We start from the raw sequence: 6,364 nt of genomic DNA, 5'->3' as shown, positions 1-6,364 counted from the left end.
TTTCAAGAATTTTTCTTTGTTTTTGGTGCATAAAAGTTTGAGTATGCATATAATGTGATCATTTTTCTTGAGTTTTATAGTTAAAAACTTGTTTAACTTCTTAGATCTGTACATTTACATCTTTTGCTTTCCAGGCATAACTCTTGTATGTTCTTTTACTTTCCATTCTTTCTCTTCTTCTGATATAAGTGTCAGATTTATATATACTCTCACAGATTCCTGAGGTGCAGGCATAAAGAAATATTTATTTCCGTGCTCGCTTCGGCAGCACATATACTAAAATTGGAACGATACAGAGAAGATTAGCATGGCCCCTGCGCAAGGATGACACGCAAATTCGTGAAGCGTTCCATATTTTTAAATGAATGCTTCACCCAGAATACTATACCCAGCAAAACTCACTTTCCGGTTTGATGGAAGAATACATGGTTTCACAGACAAAAAACAGCTCAGAAACTTCACAGACACAAAACCAGTCTTAAGAGAAAAACTGAAAGACCTAATCTAAGACAAGACTACCCAAAAGACACACCAAATTTTGAAATAAAGATGGCGTTAAATCCCCAGGACAATTCTTTCTCTCAACGTCAATGGACTAAATGCACCAGTTAAGAGACACAGAGTGGCTAAATGGATCAAAAAACTCAATCCAACCTTCTGCTCGCCTACAAGAAACGCACCTGGAATAGTCAGAACAAACATAGACTCAAAATAAAAAGGGCTGGAGAAAAGTTATCCAAGCAAACAACACCCATAAAAAGCTGGAGTGGCCATACTAAGTATCAGATAATGCAAACTTTATACTCAGGAAGGTTTGTAAGGGACAAAGACGGAATTTTATATTAATCAAGGGGTACGTAGAGCAGGAAGAATTCACTCTCCTAAACATATATGCACCGAATGAGGGGCCAGCAAAAATATTTAATACAAACTGTTGACAAATCTGAAAATAATAACAACAACACAATAATTGTGGGGGAACCTATAACACGGCTTTGTCAACAACTGGACAGGTCAACCAGACTGAAACCCAACAAGAATATACTAGACCTGAGGAGAGAAATGGAAGAAAGAGGCCTAGTGGATATATATAGGACACTCCATCCCCAGAAACCTGGATACACATTCTTCTCCAATGTACATGGGACATTCTCCAGGGATAGGACTACAGGCTGGGCACATAAAACATCCCTCCATAAGATCTAGAGGATAGAAATTTTGCAGGACTACCTTCGCTGACCACAAGGCTCTGAAATTATTTGTGAACTCCAAAGGACTCAGAAGAAACACTTTAACACCTGGGAAGTTAAACAGCCTCATGCTCAATAACCAGTGGGGTCCGAGATGAAATGCAAGGGAGGAAATAAAAAAGGTTCCTGGAAACAAATGACAATAAAGACACAAACTCTCAGAACTTATGGGGGGACACAGCAAAAGCGGTTACTGAGAGGAAAATTTATAGCTTTGCAAGCACACATCAGGAAGGAAGAAGGAGCTTACCGAGTAGCTTAATGACACAGCTAATAGAACTAGAAAATGCTCAACAAAAAGGACCCAAGAATAGGAAGACAGAAGGAAATAACAAAGCTGAGAGCAGAAATCAACGAAGTGGAAACTCAAAAAACAATCCGAAAGAATCAACGAAAGCAGAGAGTTGGGTTCTTTGAAAAAATAAACAAGATTGATAGACCACTGGCAAACCTAACAAAGAAAGATGAGAGAGAGAGAGAACTTGATAACTCGTATCAGGAATGAAAAAGGAGAGATCACTACTGATATGACAGAGATTCAAAGGGTAATCAGAAACTACTTTTGAAAAACTCTACGCCACTAAAAATGAGAACCTGGAAGAAATGGATAAATTCTTGGACTCTTATAATCTTCCACGGTTGAAGGAAGAGGAGGTAGCATATCTAAACACCCCCATCACCATTGATGAAATTAAAACAGTAATCAAATGTCTGCCGAAGAAACAAAAGGCCCGGTCCAGATGGATTCACTAATGAATTCTATCAAACTTTCCAAGAGGAACTACTGCCAATCTTGGCAAGACTCTTTCATGAAATTGAACAAACAGAAACACTTCCAAATAGCTTTTATGAAGCCAACATCACCTTGATACCTAAACCAGACAGAGACGCTACCAAAAAAGAAAATTACAGACCAATATCAACTGATGAATGCAGATGCAAAGATCCTCAACAAAATCCTGGCAAATAGGATTCAATGCCTCGTTAAGAAGATCATCCACTAACGATCAAGTAGGGTTCATCCCAGGAATGCAAGGCTGGGTTTAACATCCGAAATCTATCAACATAATACACAACAACAATAACAAGAAAAATAAAAACCACATGATCATATCAATAGATGCAGAGAAAGCATTTGATAAGGTCCAACACCCATATCTTGATTCAAAACTCTCAGCAAGATGGGAATGGAGGGAACCTTCCTCAATATAGTGAAGGCCCATCTACCACAAAGCCTGTGGCAAATATTATCCACAATGGAGAAAAACTGAAAAGCCTTTCCTCTAAATTCTGGCACAAGACCAAGGCCTGTCCTCTCCTCACCACTCCTTTTCAACATAGCACTGGTAAGTACTTGCTTATAGCAATTAGGCAAGAAAAGGATATCAAGGAATCCAGATAGGAAAGGAAGAAGTCAAGCTCTCACTGTTTGCAGAGTGACATGATACTCTACTTAGAAAACCCTAAAGACTCTATCAAAAAGCTTCTAGAAACAATAGACTCATATAGCAAGGTGGCAGTGCTACAAATTAACACACACAAAAATCAATGGGCCTTTCTATATACCAATAGTAATAAGATGAAATGGACATTAAGAAAACAACCCCATTCACAATAGTACCACACAAACTCAAATATCTATGGAATCAACTTGACTAAATATGTGAAGGACCTATACAAAGAAAACTATAAAACTCTGCTCCAAGGAAATAAGAGAGGACACACGGAAATGGAAAACACATACCACTGCTCATGATTGGCAGGATTAACATCATCAAAATGTCAATACTCCCCAAGGCAATATACAGATTTAATGCCATCCCTCTAAAGATACCCATGACATGTCTTCAAAGAAGTGGATCAGACACTTTTGAAATTCATTTGGAACAATAAACACCCTACGAATAGGGCTAAAGCAATCATTGGGAAAAAGAATATGTGGGAGGAATTACTTTTCCCAACTTTAAACTGTACTACAAAGCAACAATTATCAAAACAGCATGGTATTGGAATAAGGGATAGGTCCTCAGATCAGTGGAATAGGCTTGAATACTCAGAAAATGTTCCCCAGAGATACAACCAACTAATTTTTTGATAAAGGAGCAGGAAATCCTAAATGGAGCAGGGAAAGCCTCTTCAACAATTGGTGTTGGCACAATTGGATAGCCACTTGCAAAAAAATTGAACTTAGACCCCCAGCCTAACATCATGTACGAAGGGTAAAATCCAAATGGATTAAAGACCCTCGATATCAGCCCCAAAACCATAAGAATATATAGAACAGCACATAGGCAAAACACTACAGGACATTACAGGCATCTTCAAGGAGGAAACTGCACTCTCCAAGCAAGTGAAAGCAGAGATTAACAGATGGGAATATATTAAGCTGAGAAGCCTTCTGCACCTCAAAGGAAATAGTGCCCAGGATACAAGAGCCACCCACTGAGTTGGGAGAAACTATTCACCCAATACCCATCAGATAAGGGGCTAATCTCCAAAATATACAAGGCACTGACAGAACTTTACAAGAAAAAAACATCTAACCCCATCAAAAAAAATGGGGAGAAGAAATGAACAGACACTTTGACAAAGAAGAAATACGCATGGCCAAAAGACACCATGAAAAAATGTTCCACATCACTAATCATCAGGGAGATGCAAATCAAAACAACGATGGAGATTACCACCATCACACCCCAGAGAATGGCACACATCACAAAGAATGAGAATAAAAACAGTGTTGGCGGGGATGTGGAGAGAGAAGGAACTCTTATCCACTGCTGGTGGGAATGCTGTCTAGTTCAACCTTTAGGAAAGCGATATGGAGAGTCCTCCAAAAACTGGAAATCGAGCTCCCATACGATCCAGCTAATACCACTCCTAGGAATATACCCTAGGAACACAAAAATACAATACAAAAAGCCCCTTCCTTACACCCTATATTCATTGCAGCTCTATTTTACCATAGCAAGGACTCTGGAAACAACCAAGATGCCCTTCAACAGACGAATGGCTAAAGAAAATGTGTGTACATATAACACAATGGAATATATGCAGCTGTCAGGAGAGATGAAGTCATGAAATTTTCCTATACATGGATGTACATGGAATCTATTATGCTGAGTGAAATAAGTCAGAGAGAGAGAGAAAAAACGGCCAGAATGGTCTCACTCATCTATGGGTTTTAAGAAAAATGAAAGACACCCTTTGTAATAATAATTTTCAGACACAAAAGAGAAAAGAGCTGGGAAGTTCCAGGCTCACCTCAGAAGCTCACCACAAAGAGTGATGAGTTTAGTTAGAGAAATAACTACATTTTGAACTGTCCTAATATTGAGAATGTATGAGGGAAATGTAGAGCCTGTTTAGGGTACAGGCGGGGGTTGGGTGGGGGAGGAGGGAGATTTGGGACTTGGGTGATGGGAAATGTTGCACCTGGTGATGGGTGGTGTTCCTTTTATGACTGAAACCCAAACACAATCATGTATGTAATCAAGGTGTTTAAATAAAAAAAATTAAAAAAAAAAGAAATATTTATTCCTCCTTTTAAGTCTAATTTTATATTTGCTATATTCAGGTTTATCTTTCCGTTCCTTTGTTCCCAACATTATTTCTTGAGGTCAATTCTCTAAGATTTTTTTGTTGTGTCTTTTGGTTTATGGGCTACACCATTTTCCTAGGACTTACTACTGTCTCTGTGCTCAGGGATCACTCCTGGTAGTTTTAAATGGGGACAATAACGGTGCCAGGAATTGAACCAGGGTTGGCAGTACACACTGTGTTTTACTCTTGAACTATCTCTCTAGAACGTACCAAGTTTTTTTGGGGATGGGTTATACTTCTTTGTCTATTTCCATATATTCTGAGTGTGTTTGTTCTTTTATAATGAATGCTCTAAATTTAGTCAGACAATTTTAAGGTCTGAATCATCTTGGCATAGAGATTTTCCAAAGTTTATGGCATGGTGAGTGGTTTTTGTTTGTGACCAGAGTCTGGATATTATGTAATAAAGTGCTGCATTTTATTTAAGTCATTTTTTTTCCTAGCTAAGGGATAGTTTTATTTTGTACATATAAATGTGTGCATCTCACACTTTCGCTGAAGTTCTCCCTGCAGCCAATGTAATGTGTAAAGTTTTTTTTAATAATATAATTTTTATTTTGATCATAGTGGCTTACATATTGTTGACAATGATATTTTAGGTACATGTTAACTTAATATCAGGGGGATTCCCATCACCGAATTGTTCTCCCTACACCTCCGTTCCCATCCCACCTCCCATATCTTCCTCCCATCACCCTTGGGGCTGCAAGAATACGTGGTTTCCTCTGTGCCTAACTTGCTACTTACACCTGTTTGGTCTTGGTAGCTCCCTTATTTCCTCCTGTTACTGGGAGATGGGACTATGCCAAAAATGGGCGGAGTCCTTCTAGAGGCTCTCATCATTGGTTTGAGAGACAAAGGAAAAAAAGGTGAAACACCCCAACAGTACAAAAAGAAGTGTCAAATAAAATACCCAGTGAGCACTCTAAATAAAGGTAAGCACCACATAAAAGTCGTGATCTTGAGATAAAAACGTGGCAGAGCACATAAGGAAAGAAAAGAAAGGAAGAAAATAAATATATAAACATAAATGGAGACAACAACTTCAATAACCACACCAAAACAAAGAAATGGACAAAGAACTAGATAAATAAATAAAAAAGGGAGAAAAATTGTTTTGTGCTTTTTCCCCCCCCTCCTGCACAGGCACAGTAAATATTGGGGTCATTCGAAAAGGAATTCCCTTGGCCTAAGAGATACAGGGTTTCTCTACCCTTGGAGTATATTGTCATGGGATTAAGTATAGACTCCATATAGGTTCATTTACTCTCCCCTTGGTGCTTTTGTGCTGTTTGGAAGACTTCTGCTCCATCCTGGGTGATAAAATCAGACCTCTGTATCTAAAGATCTCAGTATCTACACAAGTCAAGGGGTGGAACTTATGATGAAGTCTTTGTGGTTCTAGAAGTTTTGCTCCCTCAGTGTCAATTTAATCCGTCTTCTGTGGTTGGTGGTCTTGGTCTTTGCGTTGATCCTAGGATGTTTCCAGAAGACCCATTTGGTTGGAATTG

The 6,364-nt window shown here is 38.7% G+C and overlaps 1 non-coding gene across 1 annotated transcript; it reads left to right on the top strand.

Moving 5' to 3' along the window:
- The first annotated feature begins 252 nt into the window (after window positions 1-252).
- Window positions 253-359, top strand: LOC126014984 (U6 spliceosomal RNA). Its single transcript, XR_007497897.1, has one exon. It is a non-coding gene; the product is annotated as a U6 spliceosomal RNA (small nuclear RNA).
- The last annotated feature ends 6,005 nt before the right edge of the window (window positions 360-6,364 follow it).

This window comes from Suncus etruscus, chromosome 7, assembly GCF_024139225.1.
Source record: "Suncus etruscus isolate mSunEtr1 chromosome 7, mSunEtr1.pri.cur, whole genome shotgun sequence".
NCBI lineage: Eukaryota > Metazoa > Chordata > Mammalia > Eulipotyphla > Soricidae > Suncus > Suncus etruscus.
This window is presented reverse-complemented; position numbering and strand designations above follow the sequence as displayed.